Genomic DNA, 19,111 nt, shown 5'->3' with positions numbered 1-19,111 from the left:
TGATAAAGGATACAGATGAACAGTCAGATGAAGAGGTAGAGACGGTGAGGTCTGGAAGGGTCTCAAGCAAAGGGCTTCTGTCCCTGTGGAGTTGGGGTGGGCCACCCTCCTCCCATGTGGATTCGTTCACCAACCTGGAGGCTCCCCAAATCCTGCATCGTAGAGATTTTTATGCAGCTTCATCACAGAGACATGATCGATTATTATTAGCTCAGTTCCCAGCCCCCCTCGCCGTGCTAGAAGATGGGAGATAGGGTTGAAAGTTCCAGGCTCCTGATCATACCTTGGTCTTTCTGGTGACCCGCCTCTATCCTAAAGCCCAACAAGAGTCACTTCTTTAAAACAAAAGATGCTCCTATAATCCAGAAAGCTCCAATGGATTTAAGAACTCTGTATAAGACACGCCTATCCTCCCTGTCATCCAGAAAATTCCAAGGGTTTTAGGAGCTCTGTGTCAGGAACCGGGGGCAGAGACCAGTATATATATATTTATCATTTCACAGCAAGGGAGGCAGGAACTCACTTTCCTTTTTGTAAGAGGCCCATCAAAAAAGTTCTTAGACCCGAAAAATAGAACAAAACAAAAAACATAAAAACCGCACTATTTCCCTCAAGATAAATGATGCTTCTAGAATGAAGACATGCCTTGCTGGACTGTTTAACAGGCATTTTGCCCTGCTCTCAATGTGTGCAGTGAAACTGCTTTCTATAAGTTTATGTTCAATATATACCTTGTCATCCAAACCTACTGGTTCCTGAGTTTGTATTGTGAGTTGTGGGTGTCGAGGGATACATTTAAGCCTAACTGATCGACCTGTTCCGGCTTTTGTACCCTCTCCCCTCACTTTTTAACCTTTTTAATTTGTTATGAACTGAGAAGTGCATTAATGTCATCCATTATTTTTTGGATCCCGTTCTTTTCTTTTCTTTTTTTTTTTTTAAAGATTTTATTTATTCATAGAGACACACACAGAGAGAGAGAGAGAGAGAGGCAGAGACACAGGCAGAGGGAGAAGCAGGCTCCATGCACGGAGCCCGACATGGGACTTGATCCCGGGTCTCCAGGATCACGACCTGGGCTGAAGGCGGCGCTAAACCACTGTGCCACTGGGGCTGCCTGATCCCGTTATTTTCTAACTAATTTGCATTTGCTTTTGATTATACGTGTATGTGTATGTAGCCTATATGTATCTATAACAAATATGTGTGTATACATATACATCAAAATATATATAGTTTAACACTATGTTACTTGATGCATAACATCAGCCCTTCAATATGATATTTTCATTGTGGGAATTACTCTTTTCAAATATAAAAACAATCTTTGCCTTGTCTAGAGGTTTTTACTGTGACTCTTGTTGTCTTTGGTATGAATGTTGTTTGTTTACATTTATTTTTTCCTAGATAGCTAATAATTTCTCCTTTTTTGATAGCTAATAATTTCTAATCATGTTGAATGACATACACATATCTTTGTATAAGCAGCCTAAAGGTGGATTTTTTTATTTTTATTTTATTTTTTATTTATTCATGACAGACATAGAGAGAGAGAGAGAGAGAGAGAGAGAGAGAGGCAAAGACACAGGCAGAGGGAGAAGCAGGCTCCAGGCAGGGAGCCCGACGCGGGACTCGATCCCGGGTCTCCAGGATCGCGCCCTGGGTCGAAGGCAAGCGCTAAACCGCTGAGCCACCAGGGATCCCCCCCCCAGAGGTGGATTCTGTTTGGTTCCCACACACCTCCTGTGATCGTCACTTCTTATTTGTGTCTTCCAGTCCCTCGCTGCAGCGTGGGATTGGAGTCCGTCCTGCCCCTGGCTGCACTGCCGTCCTGGTGCAGGTGCTGCACGTGGCAGGAGATGCTCACGAGAGGTGCAGAGCGGCTCTGGCCTCTCAAGGAACCGCTTCCATGTGCTGGTGGGAAGGTTGCTGAAGTTTCTGGGGAGGACAGAGCCGGGAGGCAGGCAATGGGGGAGGAAGAAGGTGTCACCGCCATCTACTGAGCTTGGTCTCCTACAAGTGACAAAGAAAGGTGCCTGTCAGTCACCACCTGGGCCTCTCCTTCTAATCTCTTAGGTCTCGTGATGAATAAACGCCCATCGTTGCTCTGGCTCTAGTCTAATAGTCTTTGTGAGTCTTGATCTGATTTAACGTGTGACTCAACATGGGATTTTAATGAAAAGTCGAGGGAGAGTGAGTAAATGGATCATTAGGTAGACACCATCCTCAACTGGCGTTTCTTATATTTGTCATCATTTACAACACTTTTGGTCACCCATGACCAGATTTTTGTTTGCATTTATAAATAAGTCTCTCAACTAGTGTTTAATTTTCTTTTTAAATAAACCAGCTATAGAAACAATTGCTATGCCTCTTGGTTTCCTGGGCTTTGGAATCGGATGAGCCCACGGCGAGTGTTCAGCTCAGCCACTTATTAGCTGTGTTTCTGAGAAACGTAAATGCCACGGGCCTCAGTTTCCCGTCTGTAAGATGGGAATAACAATTTCCGCTCTAAAGAGCGGTGGCGAAGATGGGAGGCAATCTATGGCATGTTTGCCAGAACTTGCTGTCTTTAGGCCTCACATGGAGGTGAGAAGCTGAACCACAGAAGAATTCTCAGGGAGGTGGAATCAGAACATCGCTTGGATGAATTAAACGTCTCAAAACAGTACGAAGCCCCAAGTGTCCGTTTGATGACAGGGGTGGCCTTCCTCCCCTGACGGAGCCCTTGGAGCGTACCGGCTGGGCTGTGTTTCCGCCGCCCTCCAGGCTGCTATGATTCGAGTATTTCATTCAACTTTTGTGTGTTTGTTTAAATCAAGTATGGAAAGAACTAGATCCTTTACAGATCTTAATAAGATTTTCTGAACTGGGCAGCTTCTTGAAAGGCACAGGAGCAAATCTAGATGTTCCCAACAGACTAAATAGCTTCTCCCAGTCCCTAGCTCTCTGTCTCGTCTTCTTTGTTTAGAAATTTCGGCTGAACCTGGGGACCGACCTCAGGGGACTGCTATGCTTGCATCATGAGGCCCAGAGGGGATTTTGCAAAACCACCTGAATGTTGTGGGTCAGCACAGTCAAGGAGCTGTCACCAGTTTTCTGTGGCACAGAAAGCAGTTTGTTTATTTTATTTTTTTTAAAGATTTTATTTATTTATTCATGATAGACACAGAGAGGGAGAGAGAGGCAGAGACCCAGGCAGAGGGAGAAGCAGGCTCCCTGCAAGGAGCCCGACGCAGGACTCCATCCCGGGACCCTGGGGTCACACCCTGGGCTGAAGGCGGCGCTAACCACGGAGCCACCCGGGCTGCCCAGTTTAAATTTCACCATAATGTGAGGAGTCTTCTCTAGAAATGTCAGCCAGCCCGTGTCGTTTCTATGAAAATGTGGTTGCCTGACCCTATATTTCTCCAGAAACTAGCGTTAGGACGACGTGGTGGGCAGCGCTCCGACTCCGGCCGGCTGGCCCACCCCGGGCTGCTCCGTGAGCCTCGGTTGTGCCTTCGTGCCGGCCTGGCTCTCCTTCCTCTGACACAGTCCTTCTGCAGGGGATGCAGCAGACGTCATCGCCGTCCAGCTGACTGTTCTCGGTGTTTCTGTTCTGCTCCCTGGACGCTTGAGGACGACTCCGGTTTGTGTACACGGCTTCTTCCCTTGCCCTGTGGGGCCCTCCCGAGGGGGAAGGCAGGCCGGGATAATGAAGCCTGTTCCGCGGCTCCTGGGGTGCACGGTGGGGGAAGAGGGACGGGGCCTGGAGGGAGACGTGGGCAGGGCAGGAGAAAGGGAAGACAAATTGAGTGAGGTTTCTGCATGATGGAGGTGAAGCTGTGGGGGGGGGGTGAGGAGAAAGAAGGGGGCCAAGGGTAGACTAGGCTGAGCCGAAGGGGAAAGGCCTGTCTAGCTCCCTTAGGCGAGTGCCGTGCATCGGGGAGGAGAAGGGAGATTTTAAGGACTGCCGGGCGAAGGACGGAGGATGGAAAACTGTGTCTGAAACTAGTGATGATCTCTATGTTGCCTAATTGACTTCAAATAAAAAATAAAATTAAGAATTAAAAGTACTGGGATCCCTGGGTGGCGCAGCGGTTTGGCGCCTGCCTTTGGCCCAGGGCGCGATCCTGGAGACCCAGGATCAAATCCCACATCAGGCTCCCAGTGCATGGAGCCTGCTTCTCCCTCTGCCTGTGTCTCTGCCTCTCTCTCTCTCTCTCTCTCTCTCTCTCTGTGACTATCATAAATAAATAAAAAAAAATTAAAAAAAAAAAAAGAATTAAAAGTACTGCTGGAGACTCTATTCTTACCAGCGCTTGAGAAATCCAGGCGAAGGATTTGGGATATTTTAAACTTTGTGTTGCATGAACCGTGTCCCAGGACTGGCCCCCTCCCCCCATAAGGACTCAGTTCCTCTATCGTTACTCATCCCCCACACTCCATGCCCTCTTAGCGTTGAATCCCGGGAGTGCCCTTCGTTCCCTATTTCCCTGCTCCCGCGTCTCACTGTGGCTTCCTGTGACGAGGCTCGTCCTCATCAGTGGTGTTATCGGTCGTAATGAGGCAATCGCGATAATTGGGAGAGTCGGAGAAAGCACCGCAGGGGCTGAAAACCCAACCACCACTCTTTGAACTCGAGAGTCGAAAATCTTAAAATTCTTTCTTCTAATCGACTTCAAAAATGTGAGCACTTTCTGTGGGTGATGTCCCAGTGTCTAGAAGAAGCCTTCGTTCACGAACACTCCGCAGAGCCACGCCTAGGCCTCGTACCTGCAAGGGGTCCTTCCGGGGCTGCGGAGGACAGAGATGGGTCGGGATTGCATCTGCAGGACTCTTGGGTTTTCTTTTTCTTTTTTTTTAAAGATTTTATTTATTTATTCATGAGAGACACAGAGAGAGGCAGAGACACAGGCCAAGGGAGAAGCAGGCTCCATGCAGGGAGCCCGACGCAGGACTCGATCCCGGGACTCCAGGATCACACCCCGGGCTGTAGGCAGCGCTACACCGCTGGGCCACTGGGGCTGCCCGGACTGTTGGTTTATAAGGACGGATAAAGCACGTGTCCACATAGGGTGATGCAAGGTAAAGGGCGCTCACTTCTGACAACGTGGCTCAGGGAGTTCAGAGCATCAAGCACAGTGGCTATTTTCTGGGCAGGACCGACCCTAACGTGTATCCCTTCAGGCCCCCGTTGCCCGCGCTCGGGTGTCGCAGAGCGTATCCCGGGAGGTACCAGCCATCGTCTCCCCTCCCCTCGGTCTTTCCCTGTCTCTGACCCCACTTCCCTGGTGGTTATAATACTGGGGTTCCCTACCTCTGACTCTCCAGTGCCCCCTCCCCAACAGGGGGATATTTACCCAGACCCTTCACCCCCGAAAGGCTCCCCTGGGCCCCACTCCCCGCCTCGCACCAGGTTTGAGCCCTTGGTAGATGCCAGTGGGCTGACTCTCCCGTTTGGAGAAATGCGAGGGTGGGTGTTTTGGAGAAAAAAGTGCTGGGTGGCATTGGAGGGTTAATCCTACTTCCCTAAGCCATTCCCAGTCACGTGGGTCAGTCGCTTGTCCCTCGTCAACTGTTCTCTCCCTTTACGGATGAACTCATCTCCCCCGGTGCACTTGTTCGTGTGGGCTGTGCACCCGTCAGCTGCGTTGGTTCGGGCCGTGCGAGGGGCCCCTGCTCCACCGGCCGGTGCTCCTGGCGCTGTGATGCTCTCGGGGTCCCCAGTGGGGAGGAGGTGGCGGGCCCTGTGGAGAAGTGGGCAGAAGGCGGTGCTGAGGCTGGGCCCCGGCTTTCTAATTCTGGAGCTGAGAACAGACTGGTTTCCTTGACAACAGAGATGAAGTCTGCTCGCCGGCCTCTGGGGGTGGGCTTTGTGTGTCTGCGGAGAGCGGGGACTCGGCGACAAGAAAGAAGATCCTTTCTTTATCCATGCAGCAGCCCGGTCCTGAAAACTCGCCAACTCTTACTGTATTTTAAAAATATCATAAACGTCCCAGGTGGCACGGCGACATCAGTTACGCCGTCTACGCTGGCATCCAAGCATCGCGTCCTCCCTTGCTTCCCGCCGCATTGTTTCTGCTCCTTGACGTATTTTACCAGCAACACCTTGATCACACGTTTAAGGCGTCAGTAGGTAGGTTCTCACCCGGCGCCCTGGACGGCCGCATGAAAAGCATCTTTTCCTCCTTTAGCTAGAAGTGATCCGCGTGGCCAGGCAGCTGGGCGGTTGGGGAGTCCGCGCCCGACAGGCTGACGCTGGCTCACAGGGCATCCTCCGGACAGGCTTTGGGACCCAGGCCCTTCCCTGATGCGAGCCCGCAGGTTCAGCTTGCTTGGCCCCTGGGCCGACGGCAGGGCAGCCTGTCTTGGGGCGGCGGCTGTTTAATTCGTGCGCCACCCCCCTTCCTCCAAGAGCGGCCTGCAGGTGGCAGGGGAGAAGGCAGGCCAGGGCCATCTCACGCCTCCCGCAAGCGGCAACATCTGCTGCCGGGAAAATGCGGGGAAAGGATCTGCAGCATCGTAGCCCGAGGCAGATGCGACACACGTGGCCGCGGGACCCTGAGCTCACACGAGCAGCGCGTCTGTTCCAATCCACCTTACTCTGCGCGTGTCGTGTCGGTGCACAGCACTCGGGTGCCGGCTGGGTTAGATGGGAGACTGAGCAGCACCCGTGGGCCAAGGGTGTCGGATGGGATGGGAGCTAATTAGCAGAGGAAGGCCCCTCGGACAGGTGCACGGACGGGCAGCGGGGGCCACGACCCGGTACCTCCCGGGGATATTTCTGGGCAAGTCCTTCCTCTTGTGGCTCAAACTTCGCTCTCACCTGCCCCCCTCTCCCGGTAGGCAAAGGGCGAGCTGTAGCCTCCTGGAGCCGCCCGCGAGGCCCTCTGATCTATCATCCTCCGAAGGGGGGACCCCGACCCCCCAGGCAGGCCGGGGGCCCCCCTCACAGGAGCATCCTCGGCTCGGCTTTTTACATGGAGGCGTCCTCCCCGCCCCAGGACCTTGCTACCCTATGGGTCCCGGCAGACCCTGTCCCGCATCCACGCTCCTGGCACGTCTGAGGGCCAGCAGGATGGCCAGGGAGATGGCGAGCCCGCCTCTGACCCACGGGGCACCGCCGGGCGCCAGGTCGCAGGGCGTCTCGGAGGCTGCCCACGGGGGCCCAGAGGCCCAAGGACGTCCAGGGCTTGTTCTCATCGCGGAGCAGGTCGGTGCGAGATGCAGGACCAGGCCCCCGGCTCTTCCCGCGGGACCGCTTCCGACGGAGTCGCAGCAGCCTCCTTGCCGGCGGGGCCTCAAGATGCGGGGCACGGAGTCCCCAGAGCCTCCGTCAGGGTCCTGGGTGGCACAGCTGCCCTCTCGTAGGGCGAGTGTGGCTGAGAGAAACGCGAGGTCTCGCGGTGCCGCCTCTACCCCGTAGCACGCACTGGGTTGGGGGGGGCACCCTCCTCGCAAGCGAGGTGCCGGCGAGCTCCAGGCATCCCCCACCCGGGCCGCAGCCCTCCGCCGCACGAGGGTCGCAGGTGGCACTCCTGAGAAACCGCGAGGCGTTAATTAGCAGAAGCGCCGCGTGTTTAAGACGCGAGGTTTTAAATAACTATTAAATCAAGCCTGCTTCGCGGAGCTGAGACTCCGTCTGCTCCAAAATCTAAGGGGCTGAGTTTTGCTTCATGCACTGAGAGAACCGCTTAAATGCCTCTGGAAGTGATGGTTTGGGGTCACTTTGGTTCCCTTGGACATAGAAACTGAGGCACAGGGATCCCTGGGTGGCACAGCGGTTTGGCGCCTGCCTTTGGCCCAGGGCGCGATCCTGGAGACCCGGGATCGAATCCCACATCGGGCTCCCGGTGCATGGAGCCTGCTTCTCCCTCTGTCTGTGTCTCTGCCTCTCTCTTTCTCTCTCTGTATGACTATCATAAATAAATAAAAATTAAAAAAAAAAAAAAAAAAGAAACTGAGGCACAGAGGCCCACGGGGCTGGCTGTGCTCGGGGCCGGCTACGCTAAGGCACGAGCGTGCACCTCGCGGAGCAAAGGCCTGAGTGGCTCCTGGCGTCCAGCGGGCACGTGAGGGGACGGGGCTTGGGCCCCCGAAGCCGCACGACGGGGCTCAAATGCAAAGACCAAGCCCTCCGGCTTTCCGCAGGGGTGAGGCAGGCAGAGCCAGGGAGCCCAGGCCGCCGGGCCAGGCTATCCCCGGGTCCCTCCTTGCACAAGTCACACGCCCTCGGCCTCCGTCTTCTCAGGGTTCGGTGAAGGGAGCGGGGAGCTGGGCTGTGTGTCCGTCGGGCGCTCGCGAGGACGGACGTTCCTCGGCGGAGGGCGTTCACCGCAGGCCGTCTGCGCAGGCGACAGGAGGCGACAGGGTCCCGGGGCCGCCCAGGGCCCGCCCAGCGGGAGGCCACTCTGCCGGGGAGGGGGGAGGCTGGAGGGAGGCTGGGGACGGTGGGGGGGGTCCGCCTGCCCTGGGGCCAGGGCCCCTCCCGCGGGAAGCTGCACGGAGGTGGGCAGCCCGGGAGGGAACAGGCGAGGAGGACAGGCCGCAGGAAGCCGAGGCGGGGAGGGAAGGCGGGTGGCGGGAGCAGCCCCGTCGCTGGGCCGGTCGCTCTGGACTCTGTGTCCTTGAGGCCAGAGGAGCCTTGACTGAGACGCGCGGCTCGGCCGCCAGGAGCCCGCGGGCATCCCGAGGGGCGCTGAGCGCCTTCTGCGCCGGACTCGCCCCGGACGGACACGAGGCCTTCGGGGAAGGGAAGGAGGTCACGGGGTCGCGCCCGTGACCTGGAGGACCCCCGCGTCCACACGGGGCTTCTGCCGTGAACAGTTCGCAGCGGGCCGGTGTCCGTGGCAGGCTTTTCGAGAACGCCGCCTGGATCGTCACACGAAGCACCTGCTCGGAGCGGGTGTCGGGTCAGCACCGGGCAGACGGGATGGGTTTGCTGTCCCCTCACCTAAGGGAAGGAGGGGGCACGGCGGTCACACGGCGTCGTCAGGCCGCGCCGCGCACACAGGCGCTCTCGCCGCAGACCCCTCCCGGGCGTCAGGCTCCTCGTCGGGGGTACCCCAGCCCGCTCGGCCCTGCCACCGTGGGCTCCCCGGCCCGGCCGACGGGTGCGGGAATGACCCCGCAGGCCATCGCGGAGGAGAGCTCGGAGGCGTAGATGGTTCCTCCCGCAGCCACGTCCCTGACGTCCACACCGCGTGCCGTGCTGTGACCTCATGGACGCGCTTCAGTGACCGGAAGCCCTTCGCGATGACTCGAGGTTGTGCGTGTCCTGACTGTGAGACGGGGAGTGGGTGGCCCCACAGCTCCTGAGCCCCCTTCTCCGCTGCTGCTGCCCTCGCACCTCACGTTGCTGCTCCTCTCCCAACACGGTGCCTCAGACTCGCCTTCCCCGACGGTCCCCCTGGTTCTCTCTCAGCTCCCTTCCCCTCCATCCTACCCCACAAAGCACGGAAGAGCCCCTGAGGCCAGGGGGCTCCTCCTGGAGGTCAGGGAGGCGAGGCTGCGGGGCGGAGAGCTGGGGACACTCACGCAGTAGTCGTCTTTGCCCCGACTCACGTGCAGGGGTGAGTAATAGCAGGAAAAGACGCCAGCCTGGTGGCAAACGCCAGGTGCCAGAGCCACAAAGCACCAGAGAACCAGGCGCTGGGGAATGGGAGGGCCTTGGCCAGGGGAGGGGAGAGCTGGGCCCAGGCGGGCTGGGGGGTGGCCCTGTGTCTGGGCCGGGCGTTCCCTGCAGACACACTGGCCGAGGCGTGAAGGCCGAGAGGACTTGGTCCTGTTCCCCGGGAAGACGTGGCCGGTGGCCCTGCCCTGCCCTGAGCCCACGCTGACCCCGGAAGCCGCCTCCCCTCCTGCTGACCGAGCGCAGAGGGCGTCTGTCTGCAGCCTCCAGAACGCGGGAGCTGCCGCGTGATCCGAGGGCACGGCCATCGTGGCTCCGGACGCGGGTGATGCCGCGGGTTTGTGACCCGCTCTAGGGACAAAACCGTCTATGTGGATTGGATCGCAGGCGGGCACTGGAGAGGGATCCGTGGGAAACGAACGTAGTGAGGTTGTTAAAGACAAAATTTGTCTGAGAAGTTTGAAGGCCAGTTGGCTTTTATTCAGTAATTCACGGATCGGGGAGCATTGGGCGAGCTGGGAGGAGCTGACGGAAGGGAAGGGCTGCACAGGCAGGACCTGGCTGGACACTTAGCAAAGGAATGGACAGGAACGTTCCGGGAGAGGCCACGTGCCCTTAGGGGACAGCGCGGGCGGTCTTGGTGGTGGATGGCCTCCTCGTCCTCGGGGTGGGGGGTCTTGGTGGTGGATGGCCTCCTCGTCAGGGACCAGGACAGGTTCTGTGTGACCCCTGATTCCTACAGGCCACTCAAGATGACATTTGGCGGGGGGGCTTGGACTGCAGTCACGTTAGACAGTGAGCCCCGGTTTGGTGACTTGGCCTAGTGTCACGACTCCATTTGGGGCTGCTGGTTTTCTCTTTAACTAGGCCAATGGGGCATTGGCCTCTTCTGCCCATGCCTACGTTGCCCTTGGCAGACCAGCTTTTTTTTGTTTTTTAGCCCCAGGCTGTTTTAGTGGGTGAGCTACCCCACTCCTGCCCCCACCTGAGACGTGCCGGTGGCCTCTGCTCTGTCGTTGACCAGCCTGAGCTTCTCAACACCCTCTCCCACGTCGAAGAGCCCAGGCTACACGACAGGCGAGTTCTCGTTGCCTCTTGGACCAAGCATTTTCCACTCCGTAAAAACAAAAGGGAAGGGCTGCCTGGTTGGCTCAGTTAAATGTCTGACTCTTGATTTCGGGTCATGATCTCAGGGTCATGTGGGGCTGCGCGCTCAGCATGGAATTGCTTGTCCCTCTCCTTCTGCTCCTCCTCCTCCTCCTCTCTCTCAAAATAAATAAATGAATAAAATCTTTAAAAAAACACAAGTGCTGATGCATAAGTCTCCGTCAGGTTCACCGAAGGTGGGAAACGGGGACTCGATCACCAGCGTTTCCATTCTCCTAGGAATTATTCGGGGCCCTCGTAAGCCGGGGTAAGGAGATCTTATTTCGTTTTTGTTACTGTTGGGGTTTTTTTTTTTTTTTTCCAACCAAAAGGATGAGACCACTTCTTGGTTGACCCTGTTAGAGAGTGATGAACAGGAGCCGTCGGAACCCATTAGTACCGCCCCAGTGAGCTGCTGTTCAATTCAGAAGCATCGACCGGGCCTGGGGAGCTGCGCCGCCCCAGCCCGCGCCCCGCTTCTGCTCTCTGTCCTCCAGCCCTTCGCTGTCACGGTGGCCAAGTGTAGCAGTTGACTGGATCTGCGACCTCCGGCCCTTTGTTCCACGCGTCCCCTTTATCATCACGGGCTGCCGGTGACAATATGCTCTTACGCGCTCACCACTCAGAGCGCGGTCTATGGGCCGTGAAGATGGCATCACTTAGGATCGTTGGAGAAGTGCGGCGTCTCCGGCCTCGCCCCAGGCGACTGAACCAGAGCCTGTAGGTTGGTAGATCCCTCGGCAGGTTGTGTGCGCGTGAAGGTTAAAGTAGCGCCCAGATGCTCTGGAGGCCAGAAGTGCACAACCGAGGCTGCGCGGCCTGCAAAGGCTCCAGGGGAAGAATCCTGCCTTCCTCCAGCCGCTGGGCGCTGGTGTTCCTGGCCTTGCAGCTGCGTCACGCCCGTAGCTGCCCGTCTTCCTGGGGCCGTCTTGTCCGTGCGTCCCGTCAGGAATGTGTGCTGGGATTCGGGGCACACTTGGATACTCTAGGACGATTTCAGCGCGAGATTCTTAAATTAGTCTCATCGTTCAGGATCCATTTTCCAAATAAGCCCCAATTCTCAGGTTCTGGGAGTTAGGTCATGGACGTATTTTTTTTGCGGTGCCACTGTGCGACCTACTACAGACCCCCTCGGACACGTCCGTGCTTCCAAGCCGCATGCCAGTGCCCCCCCCCCCCCCCCCCCCCCCCCGCCTCACGGGTCCAGCCTGGAGTTTGGGTTCACTCGCGCCGCTGACCGTCGCCAAATGATCGCAGCATTCTTGAATGTGTTTTCCGTGACAGATCGCGTCCTATGCGTTTTCCAGGGATGAATCCTTTTGGCTGCGACAACCCTTTGGGGTTGCTATCATAATCACCACCCCCCTTTACAGATGGGGAAACGGAGGCATGGGATGGCTCAGTAACTCACCTAAAATCTCACAGCTAGCAGAGCTGAGCCTTGGGCACAAACCAGTCTGCGCCAGAATCTGTGTGCTTTGTCATATGATGATGCTTCTGAAATTATGTAATATGTTTCTGGAATTATACAGGGTTCAAAGGTGTAGGAGGGAGATGGCATCACGGCCCTTTGTCCCACTTCCCAGGGAGGCTGGGCACAAAGAAGGCAAAGATGCAGTGTGGGCAGCTATCCCACCCCCACCCTATAGTGTTTGGAGGTTGGGGGGCCTCCAGGTATTATTTATTCCACCCCAAGGCATTTTCATTTAGTATTGGATACGTGCACTTTCCCACGACACAGCTTGTCCTGGCTAAATGCCTTATGGCTGTTTATTATCAAAGAGCTCTTTAGGGGGGTGTTTAGGCCTTTGGGGGGATGTTTAGGCCTTTGGGGGGATGTTTAGGCCTTTTGGGGGATGTTTAGGCCTTTTGGGGATGTTTAGGCCTTTGAGGGGATGTTTAGGTCTTTGGGGGATGCTTACGGCTTTAGGGGGATGTTTCAGGCTTTTGGGGATGTTTAGGCCTTTAGGGGGATGTTTAGGCCTCTAGGGGGATGTTTAGGCCTTTAGGGGGATGTTTAGGCCCTTGGGGGATGTTTAGGCCCTTGGGGGACTGTTTAGGCCTTTGGGGGAATGCTTAGGCCTTTAGGGGGATGTTTAGGCCTCTAGGGGGATGTTTAGGCCCTTGGGGGGATGTTAAGGCCTTTTGGGGATGTTTAGGCCTTTGGGGGATGTTTCAGCATGTATCCTATCTTGCTTACTAACCAGGTGCAAAACTTCATTTAATTTACTTTAAATGCCTCTGTTTTTCAGGTGAGAAAGGGGGGGCCTCCCCCTGTATTCACTCACTTTGTAACCCTCCGTGATTTTCTGCCTTGGTTTGCAGCCCTTTGCCACTTGTATTTTTCCCAGACTGAAAACCTCACCCCTTTCTTCTAATCCCAAGCTCGACTGCCGGGAAGGGCCAGCAGTCCTCCAAGGCACAAGGCATGTCAGATGTCTGGGCACAGCTTTCTGTGTCTGTAATAAATAGCCAGGTCAGGGGGGTCAGGGAATTAGCTGGAAAAACCTGTAAGCAGTCCAGGCATTCTCATCAGGGATGCAAGGAGAACAGGGTAACCGCACTGGAATCTCTAGATTATCTGCTCGGATGGAAAAGAGAAACCCGCCATTTAGAACCGCCTACGGACCAAAAATCTACCTGAGTCTTTAGTACAGAAATTCAGCAGCAAACATAATCTGCCTAATGTTTTTAAGCCGAGTTTCACGGATGCGTTGACGTTCCCTTGAGAACATCTGATGGGACGGTGAGCCCAGATGTATGCTTGCTGGCAAGGTGGAATCCAGGCTGCAGTTTTAAGAAATCCAATTGTTACGACGTCAATAGGCCACAGGAAGAGTGATTCGATAGTAGCACCTAACGTGTATTGAGCCCATATCGATTACTAGGCCCTGTGCTTTCATGTATTATTTCGCATAATCATCTAAGGAGGTTCTGTTCCTGTGTCCATTGTACAGGCCAAGAAACTGAGGTTTAGAGAAATTAATTGATTTGCCCAAATACACGAAGCTAGACAGATGCAGAGCTGGGTTTGATCCCGGGCCCCTGATGCTTTCCGGAGTTCTTAGCCGCAAGGCCGTAGGGTGGGGCCGCCTCCCTGAGTGCAGGGAGACAGCCTGGACTTCTACTGAGTTACTTGCCACCCCCCAGTCCCCTCAGTAGTATCATCTTCCCTCTGTTTGCCTCAAATCTGTCTTCTCCCAAAATTGGGGAAAAGCAGGCAGATCTGGGAAGGTTCTGAAAGAGAGGACATGGGAGATGGGAACTAGCAGCTGTTGAGCACCCGGTATGTGCGAGGCCCTCTGGAGAGCACTCCCAGCCAGGGTGGTTTTCAACCACTCAGGTCATGGATCCATCTCCATTTTTTTGTCTCATCTTGTCTTTTTTTTTTTTTTTAAGATTTTATTTATTTATTCATGAGAGACCCAGAGAGAGAGGCAGAGACACAAGCAGAGGAAGAAGCAGGCTCCATGCGGGTCTCCAGGATCACACCCCGGGCTGCAGGCGGTGCTAAACCGCTGTGCCACCGGGGCTGCCTTTTTTTTTAATAAATTTATTTTTTATTGGTGTTCGATTTGCCGGCACATAGAATGACACTTCTTCAAGCGGATGTCCTGGAGGCGAAGCTGCCTGAGTCTCCAGCGTCTCCCGCAAGTTGCTGCCGTGCCGCTTATCTTCCACTTCCTTCTTCCCGAGTTTTATCGGTGACTTTATGGGATCTCAGGAGCCCCTGAAGTGGGAGGTCCTGTCTTACGATCTGCGGATTCAGCTAAGTATTCATGTCAAGTATGGACAAGGGGTGACCCTGATCAAGTCGACGGGAAAGCATCTCGAGGTCAGACCGCAGAGCATGGCTGTGTCGTTCGGGGTGGGCCGTGAGCCGTAACAGCAGTGGCCCAGTCGCTCGGGGCCGCCTGCAGTGACACCGCAGCCCCCTGCAGTCGATGGCCACGATATCCCCGAGGCCCCAGAATTTCTCCCGGATCCTCTGCATCCAGCAGGGAGGCAAGAGGACAAAGCGTGTGGAGCAGGCGCCTCTGCTCCTAGTCACCTGGGCGCCGGGCCATGCGCATCACCTCCGCTCAGAGCCTCGCCAGGCCGGGAGGCCGGGGAATGGGCGCCAGGAAGACGACGACGTGGGTTCGGTGAGCGCGCGGTTGACCCCGATGCACCCGCACGCAGAGACGGAGAGAAGCTGAAATAGTTCCTCCCTTAGCACCGTCACAATAAAATCCAGGCCGTAAAGAGCCGCGGGGAGGATCACTGGGAGGAGAAGCAAGTCCGGCAGGTGCCTCCTGTTGCCCCTGAGAGGACGAGGGACTCCGTGGCAGCCTGAGCCTCCCTTCCCAGGCTCTGGGGATGTCTCTGCCTTGAGACTGCAGAGCCCAGCACGATTTCCATGCAAGCCTTTAGACCCTCCCACCCTTTAGCCCCGTTTCCTCACCATCCCCTCTCCCCGGGCCCGTGGGGTCTTCATCCCACGCCCCAGCTCGGCAAGGCCTGGGTGTCACTGCAGCCGTGAATTTTTACCGCATCCTTCGTCTAGAGGCTTCGGATGGAGTCCGAGCCCGCTCTCGTCCTAGATGTGAGGTCCTCTTAGAATTTCCTTTTGTGCCTAGCAGGTAGGAAAGCCCTCCCCAAAAAACCAATGGGGAAAAAAAAACAGCAAAACAGTTCTGACCTGAACGTGCTCAATAAAAGAGCATCTGTTTCCACCCCCGTGGCCTAGGACGCCCTTTAGCCTAGTGGACATGGCAGGGCAGGTCCTCACTAGCTGTCTCCGGGTTTCCGGGCTGGAACTGGGAATGGCGAGCGACGAAGTCTCGCCGCGTGATTCAGCGGGTCACGTTTCACTCTCCTGCCCAAGAGCAAATGACCGCAGTTGAGGCCAAAAAGCAGAACCGACTGTTCCGCGTCTGACCTTGACCGAGGGGACGCTTTTCAAAATAGAGCTCCGTGGTCTCGGGTCCGGTTCGGCCGGAAGTGAAAGGTGGACAAGACGACGGCTCGGGGGTGTCCGTGCCCGGATTCGAGGGCGGCCGGAGGCGCGGAGCAGGGAATCACAGGACGTGTCAGATCAATTAGGCCGTCCCCTTGACGAGCTTTCATCCACACAGTGTGCACGTTCCGCTGACCTTTTCACTGAGGGGACTGAGCATTTGAAGGCTGGGCCCAGGCTTCCTGCTAGCTCAGCGCTGTCCCTCTGTCACCGGGGCGTCCGGAGCCCCCCTTCGTCCCCCTCACGGAAGGCGGGAAGCCCGCACAGTTTTGCAGTTGGTGGCGGAGATGCCTGACAAGTGGATTAAAGCCGAGGGCCGGAGACTCAAGGTTGGGGCCTCCCTGGGGCCCCCTGGCTCGCGAGGCTCTGCAGCAGCTCTGCCCCCAGGACTGCCGTGATCCCTCCACGAGCCACCCCTGCCCCCAACTCCATCGCAGGCGATTGTGAATCATCCCCTCTGGGTCCCCATGCCAGAAATAGGGACCGAATCATCCTTTACGGGGCTTCTCTGAAGCGTAGGAAGCCTGGGCCTCGGGCTTTAGCTGTTTGCTGACCTGCTGCCCTTCCCACCGGGCCCCTTGCATCACCTTCACGTGGAGGAGAAGGACGCGTGGTGAAGTGCAAGGGGCCGACAGGCTCTGGAACCAGATGGGTTCAAGCAAGGCTCTGCCCTTGGATGGTCTGTGGCTGCGACCAGGTCACCCCCTGCCCTGGAGCCTCCAGGTCCACCCCTGAGAGCTGGGGGCGGGGGCCGCCCTGCGCTTCGGCGCCGATGAGAAGGGCCCAGCAGGCCCCTCCCCATCTGGGTGTAACAGCCCGAATCTTGTTGAGGGAATAACGTCTTCCTTCAAGATCTGAAAACTTGCGTCCTCGTAAACGTGGGCCTCGGGCTTCCAGTCCCCTCTTCCAAAACAGCGTTGAAAACAAACATTTATCTCCAGTTCCCCATGTGTGTGTGTGTGTGTGTGTGTGTGTGTGTGTGTGTGTGCAGAGAGACGCGATCATCTCAGAGGCGGCCTGCAAGGGGTGTGCTCGGTGCTTGTTGCACACACGCGGTTGTATCCGTGCTCGTATTTTTCACCTTAAAATGACGGCGGGTCTGTGGCAGGCGGGGACCAGGTCTCCTTTCTTTTGGAGACATCTCTTCTGCCCAGTCCCAGTTCTCGCTCACTCTTGGCCACCAGTAGGTACAGAGCAAATAATCGCGCTTGTCCCGTGAGAGGGAGTGGGGCCGAGTTCGAGTGGTGACAAAGGAGGCCAGGTCGGCTCGTCGCCCAGCAGTGCGACTTCTGGGTGATGGGGGGGGGGACGTGCCCACCCACCGGTAGGCCTGGGGCCCGTTACTAGAAGGGCTTTAAAATGCCGCGGACGTGGCTGGAAGGGGGCGTCGGGGATGCTCGGCCGCGCGAGGCTTCTGGACGTGCAGGGGTCCGCGGAGGGGCCTCCGGAGACGGACGCGGACGCTTCACCGTCTCTCTCCTTCCTCCCTTTCTTCCCTTAAACTATTTTTGTCCTACGTAGTCACAGCAGCTGATACCTACGTGGAACTCGGGGGCTCAGGACCGGGTGGAGCCGGGGACAGGCCTCAGCCGCGCCCGCGGAGGCGCCCTCCCTCTATCTGCGGGGCCAGGCAGGGCGTGGCCGGGCCCAAGGGAGCAGCGGGGCGAGGCCCTGGCCTCCACCGCCTCCCGGAGGCCCCGGGGCTCAGTCGGTGAGCTCGGGCTCCGACTTCAGGTCCGAGGCTTGGCCGGGAGGCTGTGCTGTGGGGCCGGGGCAGCCGGGCACCGCCGTGCGCCACACCTTTGCACCCGGGCTCGGGGCGCTCGGGCCCGTCCTGTTTGGGCAGCTCCCGCTGAAGGGGGAGACGGGCCTGCCTGCCCCAGCTCCTCGCACAACGTGGGCCCCCGTGCTCCCCTTCCAGACCTTCCGCTCCTCGGGAGCCGCCAGGAGTGACCCGTAGGAGCGCGAGTTCCCACTCCTGTGATCCGTGGCCTGGTCTGCGGGGGACACGGAGGAGAACAGCGCGGTGTGCCCGTGTGGGTGCCGTTCCTGGCTGCTCTCCCGGGAGGGCGACAGTGGGACACGCGAGGCGGAGCCTCAGGACGCTGCTGGGCGAAGAGTCGAGGGTCCCAGGCAGCGGAGGGGCTGCTGGAGGGGGAGGTAAGAGCCCGGCCAGGGGCTGCAGCGACGCCCTGTGGCACCTGTTGTGGCCCCCGCTCTGTCCCCCTTCGCCCCTTTCTCCCTGTAACCAGTGCGACCCCGTGACCTTGGATCTGCCCGTCGAGCAGCAGTGGGTCACGGCACTTCTGCTTCTCAGCAGCCAAGAAGAGGGGCTTGTCGCCGAGCAGGAGGCCCGTGCACCAGGGGGGCTGCCACGGGCCCTCCGTTAATGCCCATGGCTCCCTGTGAGGCCACTGGTCCCCAGCACCTACCATGAGCCCCCCAGGGACGCCTGGGACCCCAGGGCCCTGCAGTGCGGCCTCAGGAACCGTCAGCGGAGTTCCAGCTTGACTGACATCAGGGCAGCAGGGGCACCGGGTCTGGAAGCAGCTGGGGCACAGGTGCAGCCCCCCCCCACCCGCCCTCCCGCCCACACCGGGACGTAGCCTGGTGCCGTCAGATAGCGGGTGCAGGGAAGCGGGGAGTAGAGGCGCCGGGAGCTAAGAGACCGGGTTGGGGTGGGGGAGGACCTGCTGACCCGAAGGAGAAGGAAACGAGGACAGTTCTCCGGGCAGAGGTGAGCTTGGACAAGGCAGGGAGGCAGCCACCGGGTGTGGGCGGTGGGAGGCACCCACGGGAGGCGGCTGGGGTTGGGCAGGCCCCGGGAGACCTACGGGGTGAGGGCCTGGGTCCCGCTCTGCTGGGTGGCAGCCTCAAGGGAAGGACAAAAGCAAGGTCCCCCAGTCGTCCGGTTGGCGATGGGGGGCCTTGGGTCTCCGGCACGCAGCATGTGTTGGTTCGAAAAGGCAAATTCAGAATTAAACCTTTATGTTTGGTGGCTGTAAAAAGGATCCATGTTACAATCTAAATTTGGCTGAATTTTGGCCAGAAGAGCAAGCATCAGCGGGAAGGAAGCACAGGAACGCTGCCCCAGGCGGCGGGAGCCCGGGTGGGCGCGTGGCAGGGCGGTGACAGCACGGTGGCCCTTCCGGATGGTGACGCGGTCGCAGTGGGGTGCGCAAGCGCAGGAGGAGGCGCCAGCTGTGGAGGGGGCCCCGGCGCTGGGTCAGGGCTGGCCGCCCGCACAGGCCCACCCGCAGTGGCCGGGCGGCACCTGAGTGAGCAAGGGCTCTGAGCGTCGCAGCGCAGTGGGCCACCACCTAGGGCAGCGACCCTGAGCCCGAGCCGCC

The 19,111-nt window shown here is 57.7% G+C and overlaps 1 protein-coding gene across 2 annotated transcripts in view; it reads left to right on the top strand.

Annotated features, from left to right (window-relative positions):
- ADD2 (adducin 2) overlaps positions 1–19,111 on the top strand; it is an 88,808-nt gene that overhangs the window by 28,924 nt on the left and 40,773 nt on the right. The gene's annotated exons all lie outside the window — the stretch shown is intronic.

This window comes from Vulpes lagopus, chromosome 5, assembly GCF_018345385.1.
Source record: "Vulpes lagopus strain Blue_001 chromosome 5, ASM1834538v1, whole genome shotgun sequence".
Lineage (NCBI taxonomy): Eukaryota > Metazoa > Chordata > Mammalia > Carnivora > Canidae > Vulpes > Vulpes lagopus.
The sequence above is the reverse complement of the archived record's forward strand: the minus strand, read 5'-3'. Positions and strand labels throughout refer to the sequence as shown.